The sequence below is a fragment of the Dermochelys coriacea genome, chromosome 8 (genome assembly GCF_009764565.3).
Source record: "Dermochelys coriacea isolate rDerCor1 chromosome 8, rDerCor1.pri.v4, whole genome shotgun sequence".
NCBI lineage: Eukaryota > Metazoa > Chordata > Testudines > Dermochelyidae > Dermochelys > Dermochelys coriacea.
This window is the reverse complement of record NC_050075.1, coordinates 96,650,994-96,676,895: the sequence shown is the minus strand read 5'-3', so window position 1 is coordinate 96,676,895 and position 25,902 is coordinate 96,650,994. Positions and strand designations below refer to the sequence as shown.

Below are 25,902 nucleotides of genomic sequence, written 5' to 3'. Positions count from 1 at the left end.
GATGTATAGCGCATCCCCCCCAATTTTCTGTCTAGCCCACCTCTGCCTCCCCTACCCCCCACCGGGAAGACACTGGTGCCACACGTGTACTCAACAGTATTTAAAAAATATATATATGCCAAGCATAGCTAGACCGATAATGCTTCCTTCATGATATTCAGTTACCAAGAAAAGGCTTCAGAAGTGTGGAAGTACAGTGTTGCAAGGCCACCAACAGCCAAGGAAAGTCATTTCTACAAAGACAGCCTCATCTCACAAGCTCATGCAGTGTCATGTGGGAGAGGTAAACTTTAAATTGAAGAAGCAGCTGATGTCCAAAAGCATCCAGACTTTTATTACAGAAAAATAATGTCAACGGACACACACACACACACACACACACACACACACACACGCACGCACGCGCGCGCTCCAGTTCAGAGCCATCTCCTCTCAACTCTCTGGCCCTCCCAAAGGTAAGAATTCAGTTCCTTTCCTAGGAAACACTTTGTGATTGTTTGTTCTCCACTGAACTTTTCACTCTGAGTTCATCTGCTTATAAGACCTTTTCCCAGTGCACTCTCCCTGGGACAAGTAACCACTGCCCAAAGGCATCCGATTCCTGGAGGCTGCACCTTCCTCCTGTTATCTAGCAAGCATTGTTAACTCTTTCTATGGTTTCCCCATTCTCTTACTTCATCTCAGAGTGGTAGCTGTGTTAGTCTGTATCAGCAAAAACAACGAGGAGTCCTTGTGACACCTTAGAGACTAACAAATTTATCTGGGCATAAGCTTTCTTGGGCAATAATCCACTTCATCAGATGCATCGAGTGAAAAATACAGTGGGCAGGTATAAATATAGAGCACATGAAAAGATGGGAGTTGCTTTACCAAGTGGCAGGTCAGTGCTAATGAGGCCAATTCAATCAGGGTGGATGTGGCCCATTCCCAACAGATGACAAGAAGGTGTGAATATCAGAGAGACAATTACTTTTTGTAGTGACCCAGCCACTCCAAGTCTTTACTCAGGCCTAATTTGATGGTGTCAAGTTTGCAAATTAATTCCAGCTTTGCAGTTTCTCACTGAAGTCTATTTTTGAAGTTTTTTTTGTTGAAGAATAGCCACTTCATCTCACACTCCCCACGTCACACACATCCCCAATCACACGTGTACACATTTTCCACAATCAGACCCCATTGCTAGCTGCTAACATGCAGCCATTTCCCCAAGACCTGTGTGTTTAATATTTTTCACATTTAAAAAAAAAAATCATTTCTCTGCAGCTTGTCATGACCTCTGGCAAAAATGGAATTCAAACCTCATATGAGACTCCTCCAACATAGGTTCTAAAGCAATTGCCTATTTCTTCTGCTTTATCACAAAGTACATTTGTTATTTTGGTTTCTTGACAACTTTTTGCTGAGGTTTTGGCTTTATTTTATGGTTTGACCATGAGCATTTCAAGCCAAATAATTCACAGAAGAGGTATTATAACTGAAAGTTCTGGTTGTGAATAATTATACATTAGGAGAGAAGTTCACTCCTCTGCGAAGTGGGTGAAGCATACCTACATAGCGAAGAGGCCTTGTGCTAGCTCTCTGCACAGGATATATTTCTCCCTAATGTTATACTACTATTAGAGTATTAGTTATCTAAATGTACAGGTTGAAAAGTCAGGATATGCGTAATCAAAGTTAGGCAACCAACCCTAACTCTCCCTCTAAAGCAAGACACTATCAGATTGCACAGAACCTCAGCTTTCATTTTAAAAAAGTATGTTAGGCTTGTGAACAAAATCTTTCATATATGAACTGAATGCAATTGATGTAGTCAAGTCTCCCTGCATCTGCAGGCACTTCAGACAATAACTCAGTGGTATGAACTTCCCTACCCCTATTAAGCTCATTGGATTGGTTGCTCTAAAGCTCGGTGATAAGACATCAGCATTACCTCTTCTGTTGCTGATCATTTTACCAGAAGAACTGGGGAAAGGGTGCAAGTCATGCTCACAGGGAAGTGGGAATTGGGAGTAGCTGCGAGGAAGGAAAGGCAGAGGGAAGAACAGAGGAGACACAGATGAGAAAGGGGCGCTTACAAGCAGCAGAGAAGAAACATGCACATCCACAAACTCTACTCCTCCCAAAGGCTAAGGTCATCTCCACACTCTTCTTATTACTTGATACCTTGCCTGGGTAGCATGAAAAAAGTAAACATACACACACACACGCAAATTCAATATGTGTAGCCATAATTACAGCTTTTAGAATGTCATAGCACAATCATGACACTTTCTCCCTCTACATTCCCAGACCTGGAAATGCATGAATTGTGTGAAATTATTCTAACGTGTTGATCCAGTTGATCTACTGAAACTGATACTATGTTAATAAAGCCCGCAGTATATTAGCATATGGTCACAGGGTCCAGTTCAGTTGTCAGTCAGGAGTAACTGTCAAAGACAATGGCATAACAACATTATGAAACTGGTATAAGTAAGATCAGGCCAATAAAGTCGTCTATAGTTGATTATGTGATGGTTCACATTAGTGTCGGAGCCTACACCTCCATTTTAAAGGAAGCTTCAAGCGTAGTTACAGATGCTAACGTTGTAGCTAGCAACTCTGGAAAGCTTGGCAACTGACCAAACCCAGTAGCGAACCATAGAGGGAAGGCTCTTGTTTGAACAGACCTGATTTAAGAGCCTCAGGCTGAGGAAGGCTTGCGTGCTATGATTTCAGGAAAATTTCCCATCCCTTTCCTCCTTCCATCTTCGCACTCTGCTAGCTTTGATAATGATGGGTGATGATGATTTATGTCTGGAATGTGTATTTTTATGTGAATTCATTGCAGGAGAAAACTGCCAGGTTAAGAGCCCTGTAGACTGAAACCTTCTATTTATCCTCATAGCTCGTAGAGTATGCACAGAAGTGCAAGCTCCCCATACTTCCCTGTCCAAGTGCCTGAACCGTATACTGTGAGAACCACTTCTAAGGCTGAGAAATCAGAAGGTGGGACATGGAGGCCTAGAATGAGATGAATGGGGCTCAGACCCTACAGCAAATGGCCATAGCATAACAATATTGATAAGACAGGCCCATTTGGTTTACAGATTTTAGGAAAAGAAGGGACTATTCAAACCGTCTTGTGTGACCTTCTGTGTAACACACACAGACCATTGCATTTCACTAAGTGATTCCTGGATCTAGCTCAATAACTTGTAGTTGAACTACAGTGCATCTTTTAGTAAGTTATCCTGTCTTTACCTGAAAACTCCAAATGATAGAGAATTACCACCGCCCCGGTAATCTGTTCCACTAATTCTGACTCACAAGGTGCATCTTTCCAGTTTGAACTTTGGTGACTTTAATTTCCACCCAGAGGATCTCATTCCCTTTTGACTTAAAGAACTCTTGTGTATCAGATATCTTCTCCCTGTGTAGGTAATTATAGACCATGCTCAAGTCACCTCTTAACCTTCTCTTCAATAAATTATATAGATTCAGCTGCTTTCGATTTTCATTGCAAGGCATATTTTTCAGACCATGAATCTTTCTTATAGTTCTTCTCTGAACCCTGTTCAATTTTTCAACATCCTTGTTAAGGTGTCACCACCAGAACTGGATACAGCATTAGTCCCATCAATGCCATACAAGGAGGTAATATCGCCTCCCTACTTTTGCTTGACAGTCCTACATTTATACTTCCAAGTATCTTTTTTGCCACACTGGGAGCTCCTGTTCATTTGGTTAAATTCTTGATGTTTCTGCTGAGGCTGCCAATTCTAGCCCACTATGTGTGCAGTGTGTTTTTGTGACATTAGCATGAGCCCACTAACAACTGGAATGAGGTCACCAATTTATACCACATTGGCAGCCAAACATAATGAGCCAGGTTAGGTCCTGCTGTAGAGGGGGCTAACTAACTCCACTAAAGACAATATGCACCACTGAAGTCAATGGAATCACCCAGCGTGTAAACGATAGGTTAGCAAAATCACCCCCTTTTTTTTTTTAAAAAAAAGAATGTAGCAACTGCATAGGTCACTCAGAGTGAGAAAATTCAGCATTTTACTTTAAAAACAAAGAAACAAACAAAAACACATACACACGCAGAAAGGCCCCAGCAATTCACAGCAAAGATTCACTGAATATGAGATTTCTTGTTTTTTAATTAAGTCATTTTTTGGTTTGCCTTGTTTTCTTTTAGCAAGAGTACATCTGAACCCTAAGGCTGGCAGGCAACAGAAGGCAGAACATAACTAATTGAAGCCATTTAAAAAATAAACGAGCCTGGAACTGAGCAGTCTATAAGAAGTAAATTGTGTGAAGTTTCAGCATCATGCCGAGCCCTTCAGAACTGACTGCTGAGAGAATTATCAGAATACAGATCACAGAAATACAGATTCACCATGCAGAAATTTGTGTGCTCCTGAACATGCTGACTGAAATATTAGAGTGAGACAGTGGGGAGTGAAAGAAAGACAGCCCTTAGAAGTGCCAAAAGAGAAAACTGAGGAAATGAAAAAGAACAGAGATTCTCTCTGTTGTCACATTTTTCATCTGAGCCGATGCTGACATTGACCAGAAGAGAGAAGAGAACAGTGCGGCTCTAAAAATTGCACCTCAGATACTGTGGGAATAAGTATCTATTATTTCTAATGGGAGTTAGTTGCAGTCACTTTCCTGCTGGAATACACACTAGCAGGGAAAGAAGAGGCTGGGCACGAACTACAACCTTGTGAATGAGATTCAACTAAGTACAGTCATCTTCTATGCACCAATAGGGCCAAATTCTGGGCTCAGAGACATGTACATGACTCCCACTGATGTTAGGTCGAAGTCTGCAAATAACACACATGACTTCCCGGGGCTTGAGGCTGTATCTTATTTATTCAATGAATTTTCTCTTCTGTAGTAACAGGGGCTAGAGATGTATCTTGCTTCTGTGTAATGGAATTCTAACTATACACACACACAAACAGAGCAAATGACTAGAATTATGCCCCACCTTTTGATACTGCAAATAAAATAAACAAGATACAAAAGAAAGCAATTACTGGCTTTGGTAGGAATCTCTCCTAACCTTTCTTCAGGTCCTGTACATTAGATGCAGGTGCACATAGACTTGCTGCTACAGTCTATGGCCAATAATACAGAAGTCACCACTTTTTTGGTCTATTTTTTCCCTTTAAGGTACAATGAGTTCCCTAAACTTTCCTTGCCTCACAGCATTAATATGATTGATTCTACAACACAGGAAATATTTAATGTTGTCCATACAATATCCCTCCTCATAGCTCACTAAAGTGACGGGGGCAAAGGTGCCACCCATTAGCGTTTATCTGTGAAGACAAGCCAAAATTAGCCCAAGCAGATATTCGCATGAATTTCATGTTTCTTCACTGGACTTCTCTATCACTCAGTCTTTTGGAGGTGATATCTTGGATGTGGCATGTATGGGTCTTCTATCTATAGACCCCCCATAGTACCCTTCTGTTCCTTCTTTCCTCTCCATGTTGGAAATTAGCCTCTATCCTGTACCTACCGCCAGAACCCCACAGCTCCAAAGTATGGTTGCTCAGCAGCTACTGCTTCTACACCACCGGGGCACTCATGACTCCCACTAGGTGGAACAGTAGAGCTCAGAGACCTTAAAAACACAATGCCTTTGTTCACGGAACGTGATCATCAGCAATTCAAGGACTGATGCAGACAATGCTACTGGGAGGGAGTTAATAGAAGTCATCCACTTAAATTCTCCTATGAATTGATGGGGTTGGGGGGTAATTATTGCCTAGATTTTCATTAATACAAAAAGGTTTTAAAGCATAATTTTTAAAAGGTGCATGATGCTGAGCCTGGAGTTTCCATCCACAGACAGGTACATCCAGTATATGGGGATGATAGTGTGCCAACAGCTTAGCACTGGAATAGAAAAACAAACAACGGAAACCCACAGCTGAACTACCAGATGCTGGGGTTTGTCAAATATATTTTTTTTATAAGAACACACAGACTAACTGGGATCATTATCTCCACAATGCACTTGTATATGTAGCTCTTCTCTTCTATTTTCCTCCCTCCCCCGACATACATAAAACATCCTTATTCGACCTTGTGGAGCATGCAACTTGCTTCTACTGCCCTTGACGAAAGTGTATAAAATGTCCATACACAGAGACGGTAGGCCAGACCATGACAGCTGCTCTGGAGATGTCACTTGATCACAAAGCTGGCACTCGTGAGCTCAAGGACTGCAGAAGCGCAGAAGGAAAGAGCAGATCTTCAAACTGAAATGATGACAGGTTGAAATTTTAAAAGGAGATTGTTTTTCCTCTTTTTTTGATTAAACGTATTGGCTTAAAATGTTTGGGGTGCCCTGACCAATCGGGATGCTGTGACTGAATTAGTTAGTTAAGATGCAAGTGATCTGTGGCCCCTTCCATCCAAGAATCTCATAGCATTATTATTTCAGGGGATGCTAAAACCCCAGTCCCACTGGAGCTCCTCAGCAGTAGAAGCAGGAGATGAGTCCAGGCTTACCAGTCCTCCCCACTGGAAGTTGTTCAGACACATTAAGTCCCAATGGCATCCTCCACAACCTAGCAACAGCAGGAGGAGTTTCAGGAGCAGCCTTAAAAGCCCAGCTCCCTGTGTTATTCATCTGTATAATCAGGCGTTCTCACCGCCCACCCCAGCCTCCTGAGGCCACTTTTACACCTTGGACTCTGGATATTCCTCACATTCTGCTCAGGGATTTTTCTGACCTCCTCCTTCTACTCTCCAGTCACCAGGGTCCCTCTGCTATCAGTCTTGCTCTCCCTCAGTCTTCCACGCTCCTCTCAACCTCATAAGAGCATAAGAATGGCCATACTGGGTCAGACCAAAGGTCCAGCTAGACCAGTATCCTGTCTTCCAACAATGGCCAGTGCCAGGTGTCCCAGATGGAGAGAAAAGAAAAAGGCAATTTAATTTAGTGATCCATCCCGTCATCCAGTCAGTCAGAAGTTTAGGGACACCCAGAAAGTGGGGTGTATACTGTCTTGCCTTTTCATCCTTCTTTCTTCCCACTCTCTTACACCTTTGACTCCTCTCCTCCCAGCTATCTCACACACACCCACCTATATGTGACCCAGCCCCCAGACTATCTAATGACATTCAGCTATAAATAAAATGACATTTAAAACTAACCCAAACAAGGTGCTTGTTGAAGGTTCCACTAAACTCTTGGTCTTGTTTTATTACCTTTTCCATGCTTGTCTCGGTAAACTGGTGGGCTCTCGTACCAGCCCAGGACAGGACCGGTGCCATCCATGCTTGAGTCTGGTTCAGGCCTTTGGGCACAATTTCTTATTTAAACACACAAAAACTCAAGAAGTAACACAAACCAAATCGATACCCATGAGCAAAACAGGCTACAGTCTCCAAAGCCAATCCCCTAGTGTAAACAGGCTCCGAGCGCTGGGAACCATGCTCCCAGCGCTCTGAGCTAATCCCCTCATGGAGGTGGATTACCAGGAGCACTGGGAGAGCTCTCTCACAGCACTTGCGCACAACCACACTTGCACTTCAAAGCGCTGCTGCGGGAGCGTTCCCACGACAGCGTTTTGAAGTTTCCAGTGTAGCCATGCCCTACAAGTGCTTCAGCTGCAGGTATGCTGCTACAGTGCTGTAGTATATATACTTGCTACAGCGACAGAAGGGTTTTTTCTGTCACTGTAGTAAATCCACTGACTTGTGAGGTGCTAGCTAGGTTGATGGAATAATTCTTCTGACATCCTACGCTAGGTCTACACTACACACTTTGGTATAACTAAGTTGCTCAGGGGTGTGAAAAATCCATGCCCCTGAGCAATGTAGTTACCCCTACTTTAATCCCTCCCCCCCGCCCATGTAGACAGCGCTATGTCGATGGGAGAGCTTGTCCCACCAACATAGCTACCACCTCTTGTGGAGAGAGGTACCTAAACCAACAGGAGACTTTCTCCCGTCAGCTTAAAGCATCTTCATCAAAGCGCTACAGCAGCACAAATGCATCGGTGCAACTGACTATGCAGTGTTTGTAGTGTAGACCTGCTCCTACTGCTGTTTATAGTGGGGCTTTAGGTCGACTTACCTATCTCTGTTAGGGGTGTGACTTTTTTACACTCACAACAGAGCGAAAGAGAAAACTCATACAAAACTGAATAAGACTGATGAGAGACACCCACACAGCCTGAAGGAGCAGCTGAAAGCACTGTGGCGATGGGAACAAAAGAAGTGGTTTCCTGATATTTGATTCTTCTGCATTTCGAGACATGGGACTTTGTACGTTCTTTGTAAATAAACAAAACTACACGCAAGAAAATACCAGAGTCCATCAATTTCTACTTCCAACTGGAACAAACCCAGGATCCCAAAATTTGATTAGCAGCTCAGCTCGAAAAGGGGCAACATTGCTTACCAGGCAAATACCAGCCCCTGAGCATGCAGCAGTGGCCTCTACACATGTTCAATAAAGACCTCTGTCCTACAACTGTGCTTGCTTCCTGCATCATTACTGCTAATGAAAAAAGTCACAATCTGGTTTCTCGTTCCCTTTTGCTCCAGGGGGAAGTAATCAGCATCAGCCCTCCCTTAGTGGGCCAGGTCAGTTGATGGAGCCAGTAAGTTGGGGAAGGTGCTGTGTGAAGGCCCTGCCCACCTGGCAGAAGAAGGGAGAGGAGTGGTTCATCAGAGGCTGTTCCCCTCATGACACTGCAACCCACAACACAAGTTGCCCATGTAGGGAGTGAGAGGGCTATACATTCCCTATAGTCAGGGACACAATTTGGCCCTAAAGGTGTAATTTAAAAGCTAGTTCACTTCTTAGACACTATCTTTTCCGTTTAAGAGAAAGAGTATTCTCATCTGACCAGCAGATGGCCAGCACTGACAACTGTAATTGGTGATAATCACATGAGATTTTTATTTCAGTGACAATGCATTTTCTGTAATTATTCCTCTGCTTTTAGAAATTACCTAAATGCAGTCCTCACAGCTACAGAAGAAAAAAAATCCATTTCCAATGCCAACTTTCAAGTTGTTTTCACTTTTGTAGATGCAGAATATTGAAAACAGATGTGCAAACTGAACTTTTTTGCAGCATTCTATAAATGTTTTTAAAATGTGACTCTGGTACTATACATGTCAAACAGTTGAATTCAAGGTAGAGAAAGCTGCCAAAAGGAGAAGACAGATGAAGTTTAAAGTCAGTTTTGACAGATTAATTGCAGACACTTTGAAGCCATAAATCAGATGGCCAGTCTATAAGAAGTTAATAAATGTTTTTTCATATTTATTATCTCAAAGAGATATAGAAAAACAAACCAACACTATTTTTGCAAAGCAAAGTCATACCTAATTACTTATAGTACTATAACCAAGTTAGCAGTTAAAGTGTGAGCAAGTTTCATGCCCCATTATTTGGTCTCACTGAAGACAGATAAAAGACAAAGACATACAATTACCCAGCTTTAAGAATCATTGTCCACAGTAAACACTTGAGACCAATGCATTTTAAATGTATAAAAACACAGATTTGCTAACTATTGCTATTTATGTCCATTTTTAAAAACATCTGTAACAGAATCATAGAAATGTAGGGCTGGAAGGATCTTGAAAGGTCATCGAGTCCACTCCCTTTGTGGCAGCAAGACCAAATAAACAGAGTACATCCCTGACAGGTATTTGTCCAACCTGTTCTTAAAAACAGATGATGGGGATTCCACAACCTTTCTTGGAAGCCTATTCCAGGATTTAACTACCTTTCTAGTTAGAAAGATTTTCCTAATATCTAATCTATATCTCCCTTGCTACAGATTAAGCCCATTACTTCTTGTTCTATCTTCAGTGGACATGAACAGTTGATCACCATCCTCTTTATAAAGCCCTTAACATATTTGAAGATTATCATCAAGCTACCTTTACTCATAGGTCAGATTTTATGCTTTAATCATTTTTGTTGCTCTCATCTGGACTTTCTCCAATTTGTCCACGTCTTTCCAAAAGCGTGGTGCCCAGAATTGGACATAGTTCTCCAGCTAAGACCTCACCACTGTTGAGTAGAGAGGGACAATTACCTCCCATATCTTACATACAACACTGCTATTAATACATCCCAGAATGATATGACCCTTTTGAGCAACTGCATCACATTGTTGGCTTATATTCAATTTGTGATGAGCCAGATCTTTTTCAGCAGTACTACCACCTAGCCAGTTATTCCCCATTTTATAGCTGTGCACTTGATTTTTCCTTCCTAAGTGAAGTACTTTGCACTTATCCTTATTGAATTTCATATTTCAGACCAATTTTCTAATTTGTCAAGGTTGTTTTGAATTCTAATACTGTCCTCCAAAGTGCTTGCAACCCCTCCCAGCTTGCTGTCATCAACAAATTTTATAACCATACTCTCCACTCCATTATCCAAGCCATTAGTGAAAATATTGAACAGTATCAGACCCAGGACTGACTCCTGTTGGACCTACTAGATACACCATCCCAGTTTGACAGTGAACCATTGATAACTACTCTGAGTACATCTTTCAACCAGTTGTGCCTCCACTCTTATAGTAATTTCATCTAGTTTGCTCATGAAAACGTCATGTGAGACAATATCAAAAACCTTACTAAAATCAAGATAGATCACATCTACTGCCTCTCCCCATCCCTGAGCCCAGTAATCCTGACAAAGGAGGAAATTAGCTGGGTTTGGTATGATTTGTTTTTGACAAATTCATGCCAGCTTATTTCTTATAACTCTATTATCCTCTACATCAGTGGTGGGCAACCTGCGGCCTGTCAGGGTAATCCCCTGGTGGGCCGCAAGACAGTTTGTTTACATTGATCGTCCGCAGCTCCTAGTGGCTGTGGTTCACCATTCCTGGCCAATGGGAGCTGTGGGAAGCGGCAGTCAGCACATCCCTGTGGCCTGCGCCGCTTCCCGCAGCTCCTGTTGGCCGGGAACGGTGAACCGCGGCCACTGGGAGCTGCGGGCAGCCATGCCTGCGGACAGTCAATGTAAACAAACTCTCTCGCGGCACACCAACGGATTACCCTGATGGGCAGCAGATTGCCCACCACTGCTCTTGGTGCTTACAAACTGATTACTTAATAATTTGTTCGAATATCTTGCCAGGTATCAAAGTTAAGCTGACTGGGCAATAATTTCCCAGGTCCTCTTTGTTCCCCTCTTTAAAGTTAGATGCCATTTTTGCCCTTCTCCAGTCCTCAAGGACCTCAGCAAGGCTCCATGAGTTCTCAAGGATAATTGCTTCAGCTAGTTCCTTAAGTATTCTAGCATGAATTTTATGAGGCCCTGCCGACTTGAATACATCTAACTTATCTAAATATTCTTTAACCTGTTCTTTTCCTATTTTGGCTTGTGTGACTTCCTCCTTGTTGTGAACATTAATTGTGTTGAGTTTCTGTTCACCATTAACCTTTTTAGTGAAGGCTGAAGCAAAACAGGCATTAAACGCCTCTACTTTCTGATGTCATCAGCTCTCTTTTCCCACTAAGCAGAGGACCTACACTTCCTTTTGTCCTTCTCTTGCTCCTAATGCATTTAAAGATCCTCTTCTTGTTGCCGTTTATGTCAAGAGTTAGGTGTAACTCATGTTGTGCATTAGCCTTTCTGATTTTCTCCTACATGCCTGTGCTTTTCTTTTTTTCTCCTCCTTAGCAATTTATCCATGTTTCCACTTTCTGTAGGATTCCTTGCTGATTTTCAGGTAATTAAAGAGCTCCTGATGGAGCCAGATTGGCCTCTTACTATTCATCCTATTTTTCCTTCGCATTGGGATAGTTTTCAGTTATGCCTTTAATGTTGTCTTCTTGAGAAAACTGTCAGCTCTCCTGAATTTCTTTATCCCTTATATTTTCTTCCCAGGGGACCTCACTTACCAGTTCTAAACATCAGACTTTAACAAACTCAGAGAAGTCTGTTGTCCTGATTCTGCTGCTCTCACTCCTTCCTTTCCTTAGGATCATGAAATCTATGATGGATTAGGACAAGGATAAGGATAAAGCATTGGCTTTCTAAACTAGAGACTGTGGGTTCAAATCCCTCCTGGGGTGAAAAACTAATTTTCTTTGATTTAGTTGGGGATTGGTCCTGCTTTGAGCAGGGGATTGGACTGGATGACTTCCTGAGGTCCCTCCCAACCCTGATGTTCTATGATTCTATGACAGGTTTCAGAGTAGCAGCCGTGTTAGTCTGTATTCGCAAAAAGAAAAGCAGTACTTGTGGCACCTTAGAGACTAACAAATTTATTAGAGCATAAGCTTTCGTGAGCTACAGCTCACTTCATCGGATGCATCCGATGAAGTGAGCTGTAGCTCACGAAAGCTTATGCTCTAATAAATTTGTTAGTCTCTAAGGTGCCACAAGTACTGCTTTTCTTTTTATGATTCTATGATCACTTTCACCCAAATTGCCTTCCACCTTTAGATTTACAACCAATTCCTACCTTTTTATCAGAATCAAGTCTAAAATGGCTGTCCCCTTGACTACTTCCTCCACTTTCTGAAGCAAAAATTTGTCCCCCATACATTACCAGAACTTATTGGAAATTTTGTGATTTGCCATATTACTTTTGTAAGAGATGTCTACGTAGTTATAGTTTCCCCTTACTACCAGATCTCGTGTTTGGATATTTCTATTATTTGTTCTATAAATGCCTCATTCACCTCCTCTTCTTGATGTGGTGGTTAATAGTAGACTCCTACCATGACATCACCCCTATTTTTTTCCTCTTTTATCTTTACCCAGAGACTTTAAACTGGTCTCTCTCTCACCTCCCTCTGGACCTCAGAATATGTATATATTTTTGAAGTATAATGCAATACCTCCTCCCTTTATACCCCGCTTGTCCTTCCTGAACAAGTTATACCTCTCTATACCAATATTCCATTCATGAGATTCATCGCACCAAATCTCTGTGATCCCAGTTAAGTCATAATTTAGCTTATGTACGAATTTTGAGTCCGTTTTGAGTCTGTCAATGTCCATTTCAAATTGACTTTTCAAATAACTCATGTTCTAGAAGAAGAAGGACATACGGAAACACCTTATTTTGCTTATAAACAGCCATTTCTACCTTTTGTGCAATTTGGCCAGCTGTCCTGGACTCATTCTGTTACATGTAAAATGATGCATGGGAAGAAAAAACTCAGAAATGTTTTCCAAGATTTGCATTAGGGTTACAATTTTTTATATGAATAGTAAAGTCTTGTTAAAACTAATATCTAATTGTCTAATACAAAAGTTGTGATCCTCTTACACAGGATGGCCCCCAATCCGCCACTCGTTCCAAACCTGTGTGCTTAGACAGAACCCCACTGCAGTCAAAGGAGCTCCACGGGAAGCCAGCACCTACTCACATGTGATTGCGGACGTGGGCTTAGTGTCCAGTATTGCATTCTTTGCTCAGCCAAAACTCCCAGTGAAGTTGAACAAGTCTAGAGATAAATTCCAGCATAAGAGTTTTAAGGTGGATATTAGATAGGAGCTTAAATTACATGTGGAGTAAAACAACCTTCATCTCTTGGATTCCTCCACATTACAAATCATATTTCACAATACATTCAAACCTTTTCTGTTTTGGTGTTAACGGATTCCTTATATGTTTTGGCTAAACCTTGCTCTGGAACACTACTAAGTCAGTTTTCAGCCCTAAAACTGACTTCAGTGAAGACCAGGTCTAGCAGGGAAGTCATCTTGGGCTTTAGAAGAAGTAACTGAGTCACGGCAGTCTCCTAAATTGTTCAGCCAGTAGGGAGAAGACTGGGATTTGCACATACATATGTGAATGTGCCAATGCAAGCATTAGTACTCAGGAATATTATATGGATTTATGACATGCTGAAGGGATTAGTACCATAAAAAGAAACTAGTACCTTGAGAGAAATATAAATCTGTGCTGGTAAGTTTTATGGTGTTTTAAGGAAAACTCTTGTGACCATTTTTCTCAGACCATCTTTCTGAAATTTGCAGAGAAGTTGCAACTCTTGAATAAAAGGAACTCAGGAACAATCATGAAAACTCATTAGGCCTCCTCTTTCACAGTTGCACAGTTCTGCGATAAATTAGATGAGTTAGCATTTTCTTTTAGATGTTTTTGAACACATTGGTCCCATTTCTGTTCTCACTTACACTAGTTTTAAAGTTGTGTAACACCATTGACCTAGTGATGTTACTCCTGACTTACACCAGTGCAATTGAGATCCAAATCAAGCTCAGTGTCTGTGAGAATACAATCAAAAGGACTCAGCTGGGGTCAATGGTCTCAGCAGGGACCCAACCAGTGCCCACTGAAATCAACAGGACTCCATTTATTGGACTTCAATGGGCTGTGGATCACACCCTGTGAACCTAATATTGTAATAGCACAAAGAAAATTGAACCAAACTTTTTGTAATAAAAAAAGTTTCTTTTAATTGAATCTGACTGTAAGTGAAGGTTTGGTTTAATATGAGAGCTGGGCGAATAATGGATTTTTCGTTTCGCTTGCAATTCTGAAAACTACAAAAAAATTGCTTTCATGTTGACGTGAAACTAATTTTTTAACTGTAGACTACAGTTAAAAATTAGTTTCATGTCAACATGAAAAGAATTTTTTTTCCAAAATTTTCATCAAATCACAACCTAGATTTAAAAAGCCCCAAACATTTCAGGTCAAATTAAATGTTTTGTTCAACCCCAAATCAAAATGTTTTGTTTTGAGCATTTTTTTAAAAATTAAACATCATTAAAAAAATAAAATAAAAGGAACATTTCAAAACAGTTACCTTGAATAAAATAATCAAAACAATTCACTTCAGATATGTCAAAATTAAATGTATTTCAGAAATTTGTTGAGGTTTTCTTTCCATTGAAAAAAATTGGCAAAATCAACATGAATTTATGAAATATACAAATATTGTATATTTGTTGCCAATCCTGCATTTTTTGCCAGTCAAACAATTTCACCCAGCTCTAGCTGGTCCAATTTTTTTTCTGAAATGGATAGTTTGATAATTTCTTTCTATGTCGACCCAGAGGAGCATGGATCTTTATGTCTAATAGTATGTTAGAAATAATTAATTTAAAAGACACTTGATTTTGACTTTTAGCTAGAAAAATCTTCCGAGATATTTGGGAAGCTTCCCCCCACCCAATCTTGTCCTCGGTTGTTAACTCAAGCCACCCCCACCTCCCTTCCATGCACATTTTTTTCCTTTTAATCAGAATTTTTCCTGAGTAAAACCTGAATAAGGACTTCAGGATTTGTTCCAATGCCAATACAGGACTTTCAATAACATTATTAGTTGAAGAGATGCTTTAAGAGAATATATCCAAATATGGCCCCTATTTCATGTCACCATTTAGATGTGAGACATCCAATGATGTACTGCAGGAGTTGGTTTGGATGATTCCTTAGGAGGTACCCTTCATTCAGAGCCAGCCGTGAGGAGATGCTCCATCACAGAGAAAGAGGCACTGTCCTGTAGGAAACGCTGTCTTTCAGGTCCGATATATAACCAAACTCTGTCTATTTATGGTCATAGCAGATCCCATGGCACTTTAGTTCTCCCCAAAGTTCCACCCAGGCAATTTCTACTTCAATTTAATTCTCTTCATCTGTATCCTGATCCAATACCCATTGGCTGCTGTATCCTCCTTCTCTGTAGATAATAGCATTTCAATGATGGATAAAGTCACTGCATTCCCTTTATACATATGTAAAGCAATTGGTAATTCTGCTAACTATCATGAGGCCTGTAAAAGTCACTATATAAATCAACTAGGAAAAAAAGAGAATATATACCCCACAAAGACAAGTACAAGTTGTTTTATTTGGAAAAGAGTAGAGTATTTTCCATAGTTTTAGGGTAAGGCAATGTTCTTTTGCACTTCAGAATATTATTATATTTAAGTCTATGCTGGAGTTTTGTATGTGTTCATGCCAATATTTTCTTTCAAATGTTCTTACCTTTTGAGACAATTTATGTTATTTTATGGGCCACCAAAGTGAAGTGCCATTCAAAAACCTAATATTTATAGAACAGTAAGTTTTGTAAAACAAAGGGAGTGGCAAAAGCAATCCATCCATTACAAAATACTATGCCTTGCTCATAAATTATGCAAAAATACTGGGCTAAAAGTAAGGCAGCAGAGACTTGATTTCATTAGAATAAAAATGAATCATGTCTAGGGTGACCAGATAGCAAGTATGAAAAATTGGGACAGGGGATGGGGAGTAATAGGTACCTATGTAAGAAAAAACTCCAAAAATTGGGACTGTCCCTATAAAATTGGGACATCTGATCACCCTAAACCTAATTAATTTGGTCATAAAACCAAAATCTCTAAATGATGTTGGTTTAAGCTATTTTATAGATACAACTGTCCAGGGCAGATCTAGGAACAATAAATGTGCCTTATATAAACAGTGTTGCTTAGTAACCCTGTATTTTTAATAGCCTACCACTCTAAATTCAGCATTGCCTGTCAGTATGGGATTTCAGCTCAAGACACTTAGGTACTTCAGAGCCAGCTTTCTGAGATGCACCGTGCTGAATGCAGAGCAGTTCATCATAGCAATACACTGACGTGGTCAAGTGAAAGAAAGAGATGGGATGCCAAATATAAACTAGTTTTTATTGTTTATGATTTTCATTACAGTAATGCCCACAAGCCCCCATCATAGCCTTGGACCCCCACTGCAGTAGTGCTGTGTAAACACTGCCTCAAACAGGTTACAACTTACATATAAAACAAGAGACAAACTATGAGACAAGATGCACTTGTGAAATAAGATTCTTCAAAGCATTACTACCTACTATTGCCTATTCAGAACACGACAAGGCAGTACTTGTTTTTGCTAGAATTAATGCATTGTGTTGCCCTGAAATACACTTTCTGGTCTTTAAAAAAAGAGATTCTACTACCCTTGCTCATATTGAATACTACCTTCCTATATAAGTAATCTTACTGAAGGGGGGCAGAATCTTGTCCTGAGCATTTTCATTCTGTTTGCGTATCCCACTCTTCTACGGGGCCTCCTATCCTGCTAAAAAGCTTCTTCCTCATTCAAAGGAACATCAAACAATCATTTTAGGCCAGACGTATGGATTTGTGGGAAAACAAAAGGTTTTATCAAACCAAATATGAAACATTTTTGGGCGGGATTTAGAAGTTCCCCTGCTGGCCTGGAAACCCAACACCACATCATTATGCTAGTATACGAGAAGCCAGGAAGTGAAACTGTTCAGGAATTAGTTGACACTGACAGTCTGTTTCACTGTCCAGTCTCTGTGATCTGCAAAAAATTAGTAAGCAGCGTAAATGATGAAAAATAAATTAGGGGCTTAGACATTCAATGGGAACTTTGCACAAGTAAGCACTACAGGATCAGGCCCTAAATGTTAAACTCTTTCAGATTTAATCATCTAAATGATTAGTGACTAATAAGAAAAATATATTTTATAATATACTGGGCTAAATCCTGGATCCTTATTCAACACTCTCTTTGAAGTCTCTGGGCATTTTACACGAATAAAGACTCAATAAATACAGAGTAAGGACTTTGGGATTTGATTTTTATCTTGACAATGTGTATTTAAACTGCCATTATTTTCCTTCTAGCACTTCCACCCATCATCGAATTCTGGACACCATCCAGCAACATGACTTCATCTCCCTGTAATCTCTCTCCTCAGCTGGCCAACAAGGCTGTGCACATGCATGAATACACCATTCCTAGTTCTAAAAGGGTGTATTTTCCTTGCAAGGATACATTTAGCTGTACCTGTAAATGTCTTTTCTATTAGTTCTTCCACAGTACCCTAAATTAATAGACAAAAATAATGTTCTTCATATAAGCCTAACAAGATGCAAGCCAATTATCACCACCCTGACCTTTTTGCTTCTATGTTATTTCTCTTTCTCCTGCCATCATGTTTATTATTTAATTCTATTACAGTAATACCTCAGGCTCCAGCTGAAGATCAGAGCTCCATTGTGCTACAGGATGTATACTCATCCAGGAGAGAAAGTCCCGCCTAAAAAAACTGATACACTTTGATACATCTATATAGTTTATATATAGGCTATAGGCAATATGCTTTTCCTGGGTTGGGCTCTATCCTCCCACAAACGTGTACAGCACTGAGCGTGTTTTCGGACACGTCACTAGTACAAATAATGGACCTGATTCTCCACTTCCCTGCACCAGTTTTGTGGCAGTGGGTGTCCTTGATTTCAACAGACCTACACTGAAATGTGTGTGACCGGGTTCATATTAATACAATACAAACCAAATCACGCTCTCAATTAAATTTCACACTCTCTCTCGACGATTTTTATCTCTGAAATTGTATTAGTGAGCTCTCTAAATTGTGCTGGCATGCATTTAGTGAAAGAGATGCTATTGATAATAAAGGCAGCCCTTGCTCATCTGAAAAGTCCTGTTGACTTAAACGGAACTAATCACAAGCAACTGGACTACTTCCCAGACAAAGGGCTTTTATTTTGTACAGTTATTTTGTATTGGAACAAATGGAAAACAAAGAACTCCCAGATCAACAACAATAAAAGTAAATAAAATAAATAAATTAAATAAGTGCCTCCTGCCACAAATTACGTATTTTCCCTTGGATTGCCACCTTGCCAACTTTTTACTACGTTGGATGGGGTTGGGGATTTTTATTGTTTTTGTGAATACCAGTTGAAATTCAGCAGAAACCAAGGTTGCTTTTTTTTTTTTTAAATGTCTTCAGTAAATGTTCGAAAAGATATTTTATGCAAGTAAAAGTGACAGGCATTCCCTGAATTTTTTTTTTAAAAAAAAAGACCCCACTCTTAGCCAAAGTCATCTTTTTCACTTCCCATCCTAAGCTGTGGAGTGTTTTTGCTCTGTAAAGCAACTCCACCGTACGGGTGGCTGCCCCTCTGAACTAAATGTGAGAGAGAGACAGGTACTATTTTCACTAACTTCCATATAATCTTCCATATATTTTGCTGCTTTTCACTAGCTGAATCTTTAAGGCCCCTGTCCCAGGCTCAGCAACACCTCATACCATCAATCTCTACCCAAGAAGCCTCTTACCATCATGCATTAGGTCACCTCAATTATGATGGGGATGGAAGCCTGCCAGATGTTGCTCTGGTCTCTTCCCACAAGGCAGGGTTTTCACTTCAGAGGTGATTGTGTGACCTGCATCCATTTCACGGTAAAGGACCAGCAGGGTGAAGGACCAGGGAAGGATAGTCTAGTGTTAAGGCATTTATCTAGGACTTCAGAGACCAGGGCTCAATTCCTCTGTGACCTTGGGCAAGTAATTGTCTCTCACTGTGCCTTTTATCCATCAGTGAAATAGAGATAATGGCACTTTATCTCACAGGGATGTTGTGAGGATAAATGCATAAAAGAGAGTGAGATGCTCAGCTAGTACAATAAAAGGAGCTATATAATTACCTCATACATAGAGGCCATTTGCAGAGCATGGCTGGTTTTTGACCCACTCTCCTTTCACTGCAGTAGATAGTTGCTGGCAGGGCCAGTTCAAGCCCCCACAAGAAGCATCTTAAACCACAGGCACAGACTGTACTGTGGGACTGCAAAGTCTTTGTAGGGGGGAAGCTGGAGAATTCATGCATACTTCAGAGAAGTGTATCTATAGGGATGCATATTAGAACTAAGCCTGAGCTCTGAATCTTGTGAGCCCGCAGCCTGCCAGGAAAAATTCTTTCAATGAATTTTAAATCTTAGGGGGAGATTTTGAGGAGCCCCTAACGGAGCACAAGTGGCACTGAAAGCTAACTCCCTGCAGTACTCTGAGTCTCCCCCCCCCCACACCTTAACAAATACCCTGCTGCAGAGAAAGAGGGGTGAGGAAAGAGAGGAAGGACGGGTGGAGCTTGGTTTTCAAACTTGGTACCATCAGACCCCACTTTTATCAAACTGAACAAGAGAGTAGGACACTGGTGAACATACAGTGGTAACAGCCTCCCCTTAGCGTGCTTCAGCGAGGGGGGGAACTGGGCAGAGTATGGGGGGGAAGGAACAAGGCCTTAGTCTCTGTCAAAACTCTATTCCCTCATTCAGCCCCCATCCCCTCGGGCTTTTCCCTCTTGATTCTCCTCAGCCCCGTTATCTCCCCCTTCTTCCTGCTGGCAAGGCCCTGCTGCCTGCTTCTGTCTCCGCCTCACCTGGGGTGCACCTTGGCTCTGCACATGCAGGGTGGCACAGAGTGCCGTGGGAGAAAGTCTCTTCCTGGCACTGGCCACCAGGGGGAGCCACTACAGGACAAACTCCGTACAACGCCTGCTGGGAGAGTTGAAGCTTGCATAAGCACACAGGCAAAGTCACAGCAAACCCCAGGGCAGCCACTTACATTTTCAAGACAGACAAGAGCTTCAGACCCAAGCCAAACACTGTCCTTGAAGAGGCCTGGTTTAGAGGTGTTCACAGCTGGGGGACTTCTGTGTAGGTGGGAAAGTAGCTCTCTCAGAAGCTCTCTGCTGGGACTATTGCTAGGGCTCACTGATTCAAAAACCTGGAGAAGACACTTGCTGTAACCGGAGGAGACCTTACCCTCCTCTCAGCCTGGAGGGCAGCTGTTGAGTCTATGAAGAAGTCAGGGCTCAGATTAACTGCCTCTCCTGTCCCCTCTGTGGGAAAAGGAGCATAATGGAATTACCTGATTTTACAAAAACACACACACACACACACACACACACACACACACACACACACACACAATATCTAGGGGGAAGGAGCTAACTATGAAAGCTGTTTCCTCCCACCTTGACTCCCTCTGACTGAGTCCAGGAGGAGAGTGGAGAGGGGGGCTTTCCTGATGGCGATACAGTTGTTCTGGAAGAAGATGGAGGATGTGTACCTGTGTTTTCCTTGAAGAAATGAGCTTGTTTCAAGTCTACATATTAACTGAAACCTGACAGAGCATCAAGGAAAGACTTCCCTTCTGTGGAGAGGGAAAATATTAAATAATGTACAGGCAGCCATATTGATCTGTGGGCAGCAGCAGCAGCTTTGAGCCTAAGAGGGGGGAAAATGAGGCCATGTCACTAGGCATTGCATTCCAAAGCCATACAGAGAGGACTAAAACTACTGTCGGTGTATTTGGCTTGGCTAATGTGCACCATGAAATTGGAAAAAAAAAATCTGGTACAAGCAAATTGTAATTCCCTGAGCTTTAGACCCCCTGACCTCATGGACCCCTCAGTTTCCAACCAGTAGGCTCTTTAAAATTAGCTGAACTATCATATCCATCCGATTAATAATAGAATCAGTGACATTTATGCACCTCAGGAGAAATGGCTGTACGCTTGGAGGGGTTATTCTTGGAAATTACACATCTGTTAAAAATTCTCAGAAGGAAGGAAAGTCTTCCAACTGTCCTCATGCCTCACTCTCAGAGCAACTGGATGAACCATCAGGGACATTTCTTCTAGCCTTATTAGGATATAGATCCCCAGTGATAACCTGATTCTGCCTTCTGTTATACTCATGAAACCACAATGAAGTTGTATGATATTTGAGGGTGATCAAAAGGCAGATCCTCAACTAATGTAAATCATCAGCATTCCAATTACTTCAATTTGAATTTGAAGTCAGTTGAGTACATTGATTTACATCAGCTGAGTTGCTGACCCTAAATATTTAAATAAATGGGGGTTGGTCATACAGCTATTACTGAGCACAGATTGTGATCTCTTATGTTCTTTTCTTGAGAGAGTCTAAGAAGTTCATTCCACTTCTTGCAGAAAAGACGTATAGCTGTCCTAAACCATTCAGATTTGGGATAGCTGGATTCTTAATGATTTTTTGCATCTTGGAAAGGATTCCAATAATTCTTCAGTTTCCAAACACAGGAGGCTGCAGGAAACTCATTTCCCGATATACCTGGCTTTACAGAAGCAAGGGGAACCCCACTGGGAGAAGATTCCCATTTGTTTCTTAGCTAAAGGATAACTGAAAACTAGGAAAGCTAGGAAAGACAGAAAATTTTGCAAAAAGTACAGATCAGGAACTTCTCAAAATGTTAAATTTAAGTTACATAAGTGTAACTGCTTAACAGTTGTGAGTTCAAGAACATCTAGTTTCCTCAAATGAACTATAAGGAGTAGGAGCTGATCAGAAGTACCCCACTTACCTACATCCTTAAGCCAGGCTCTCTTGCATTATGGTGCCTGGGCAGTTGAATAAAACCAGGACAGTGTCTGGATGAGGATATGAATGGAGATGCAGCAGAGGTTAGCTGGGGGGGGGGGAGGTTTCAGTCAGGTATGGTATGATTTTTGCCCACTGAAACCCTGAAGTGGGAAATTATAAAATAACCTGCCCCTAGGGAAAGATTCTTCCTAGCTTGCTCAGGTGGAGATTGGTTAACGTCCTGATCCATGATGCTTTACATGCCTTCCAGGATCCGTTCAACAAAATTCCAATGTAATATTTACTTGTAACTGTCACAGCGCAAGTATATTGGCAAAGTTCTGATCTAGCATCAGACCGGGAAATGGCTCCTGTAGTTTCCTTTAACTTTACCGGGAACGAGATGTGAGTTTGGGTCTCTGTGCCCATCCAAAATGGAGAGAGACACGGTGGGTGAGATGATATCTTTTAATGGACTGACTTCTGTTCATGGAAGAGACAGAGACAAGCTTTCAAGCTACACAGAGCTGTTCTTCATGTCTGAGAAAGGTAATCAGAGTGCAACTGCTAAATACAAGCTGGAATGATTGTTAAACTAGGGAGTTAACACATGTTGCAAGGAACCGTTCAAAATGAAGTCATTGGACACCTCTGCAGTCATAAGACAAAGAAGGGTTCGTGGGTTACAGATTGTTGTAAAGAGACATAAAACCAGGAGTGGTGTTTCTAACTTTTTTGAATCAAGGCAGTGAGTGCACTCACAACAGTGCCTCTGTTTATTCGCAAAAAGAAAAGGAGTACTTGTGGCACCTTAGAGACTAACAAATTTATTAGAGCATAAGCTTTCGTGAGCTACAGCTGCATCCGATGAAGTGAGCTGTAGCTCACGAAAGCTTATGCTCTAATAAATTTGTTAGTCTCTAAGGTGCCACAAGTACTCCTTTTCTTTTTGCGACTAACACGGCTGCTACTCTGAAACCTCTGTTTATTGTTTCTCTAGCTTCTGCAGATGTGCCCTTGAGGGTCTCCTCTTGCACACCAGCTGAGCAGCTCTGTAAGATAAGGGGACCAAACGGGAGGCGTAAGGAAGACATGTTCCAGGAGGTGCTGCAATCCTCTGATGCTTCCAGTTGCGAGCAGAGAACATGGAGAGAGGCTATCAATGAGAAACTGTGTATGGATAGCCAGGAGAGGAAACAGGGGCAGGAGCAGATGATACAGCTGCTACAGAACTAAACAGACATGCTAAAGTCCCTGACTGAACTTCAGACAGAACACATCAATGCTCGTTCCCCCACTGCAGCCCATACAGAGCTGCCTGCCATGCCCTCTGCACCATCCCTCCCACATTCCTTGCATGTTCCCAGGCTGTCTCAGTACCCTAAGCACTCCACCCTGAAGAACATGTATCACAATGTCAGCTGGACAGATACCAAACTGTGAGAGCCTCATCTGAAAATGTGCTCTTCATTTTCATGTCCCTTGCAGAACATAGTCATGTATGTATCACTGTTGAATAAAAACATACTTATAGAAAGATAAGGAATTTTTACTTGTCTCCTACAAATGGTGATTACCACTGAAAGTCATACACAGTGACAATTGGTGCATTTGTGTTGTAAAATTAATGCACACACAGCAATCATTCATACTACGGTCCAGGAAAACAATGCCTGGCTAAATGCATGACAGACGCATTATTGGGGCTCATTGTCAAAATGCTCCTTCAAAGCCCCCCTGATTTGAATAGCCCCATATCGAGCCTCTCTAACAGCTTAAAATCAGCAGCCAGACGATTCCTCTCAATGCTCCATCGCTGTAGAAACTTCTCCCCCTTAGCTTAACAAATGTTATGCAGAGCACAGCAGGCTGTGATGACCTTGGGAATACTTTCCTCACTGAGGTCTAACCTGCCAAAAAACAGTGCCAGCTAACATTTAATCAGCCAAATGCACATTTTACAGTCATTCTGCACCTGCTGAGCCTGTGGAAGCGCCCCTTGCTAACGTCAAGGTTTCCAGTGTAAGGCTTCATGAGCCATGGAACCAAGGGGTAGGCTGGGTCTCCCAGGATCACTATTTTCATCTCCACATCCCCAGTTGGAATATTCTGGTCTGGTACAAAAGTCTCTGCTTGCAGCTTTCTGTGCAACCCAGTGTTCCTGAAGATGAGTGTGTCATGCACCTTCCCTGACCACTTTACGTTGATGGCAATGAAACGACCTCAGTGATCCACCAAAGCTTGCAAGACCATAGAAAAATAGCCCTTTATGTTGAGGTACTTCATTGCAAGGTGGTCTGAGGCCAAAATGGGGATATGCATGCCATCTATTGCCCTGCCGCAGTTCAGGAATCCCATTGCTGCAAAGCCATCCACTATTTCCTGCACATTACCCAGTATCACAGTCCTTAGTCGCAGGAAGTGATTAATAGCCCTGCATACTTGTATCACTACATCCCCCACAAAGGGATTTCCAACTCCAAACTAATTCAAGACTGATTGGTGGCAGTCTGGAGTTATCAGCTTCCACACAGCAATCGCCACTCGCTTCTCCACCGTTAGGCAGCTCTCATTCTGATGTCCTTGCATTGGAGGGCAGAGGTGAGCTCCATATACTGTTCCAGGAAGGTGCCTTTCCAGGAAGTTCTGAAGCCACTGCTCATCATCCCATACCTGCATAACGATGCAATCCCACTGCTCGGTGCTTGTTTCCCGCACCCAGAACCAATGGTCCACCATGTGCATCTGCTCTGTGAATACCAAAAGCAATCCTGAATTGTTTCTTTCCATGCCACACAGCAGGTAAGACCCCACAGATTTATTATCAGGTTTGCAACTCATTAAATGCTGCAGGATTCGCCACGTTGTACTCATAATGCTTATCACAGTACTGGAGAGCAGTGCAGAATCTGTGGTTTGAGACAGAGCTGGTGGGCGCACAGTGTTCAAGGGGTATTGAAAAGCGGTGCAAAGTAGTTGGGAGCCTATGGAATGATGGGATGGAGAACACTGCATCACTGGACGCTGAGCCTACCCCACGAGGCACTGCGAACCCTTCCGAGAATGCCCAGTGGTAGATGGGGGCGAGTTGCACAGTGGCATATGTACCCATGGTGCACGGCTCTCTATGACGATTCAAGAGCACTAATTATGGACATGTCTGCCATCACAAGGAGCATTGTGTGGACATGCAAAAGCAGTTTAATTACAGCAGTGGAGCATCATCGACATAATATAAGTTGACTTAAATTTGTAGTGTACTCATGGCCTCTAGAGCTGAAGAAGAGCTCTGTGCTACATGAAAGCTTGGCTCTGTCTCTTCCATGAACAGAAGTTGGTCCATCAAAAGATATTATCTCAGCTACCTTGTCTCTCATATATCCTGGAACCAACATGGCTACAACAGCATGGCAAACACCTGACACTGGGCATGTCTTACTGGCATGGATTTTCCATAAGAAGTAAAGCACATGGAAAAGGATTCTTTTGATATTTGTTTTCAAAGCCCTTGACAAAAAACAGATTTGAAGTTGGGGGGGTGGGGGAGGAAGCTTTTGGTATTCCTAATTCCTCTCCCACTAATTGACTCCAGTTTCTTTTGGAAAAAAGTTCAGTTTTAGGACCAATTAGTAATTCAGCTCATGATTTCTATCTACTCGCGTCATTGTCTCAAATGACCCTTGGCTACCCTCATTCTATGGTTTCAGTGAGATTCGTAGCTATTCTACAGGTATAGACTGAA

The 25,902-nt window shown here is 41.8% G+C and overlaps 1 protein-coding gene across 3 annotated transcripts in view; it reads right to left on the bottom strand.

The window, feature by feature from the left end:
- The window catches only part of GLIS1 (GLIS family zinc finger 1), a 269,714-nt gene that overhangs the window by 161,373 nt on the left and 82,439 nt on the right, over positions 1-25,902 (bottom strand). The window contains exon 2 of one of the 3 annotated variants that reach the window (XM_043520300.1): positions 22,162-22,228. The exons of the other annotated variants lie outside the window; for them this stretch is intronic. The gene's annotated coding sequence lies outside the window, so the exon portion shown is untranslated. The remainder of the gene's footprint in view (positions 1-22,161; positions 22,229-25,902) is intronic. 3 annotated transcript variants of the gene reach the window in all.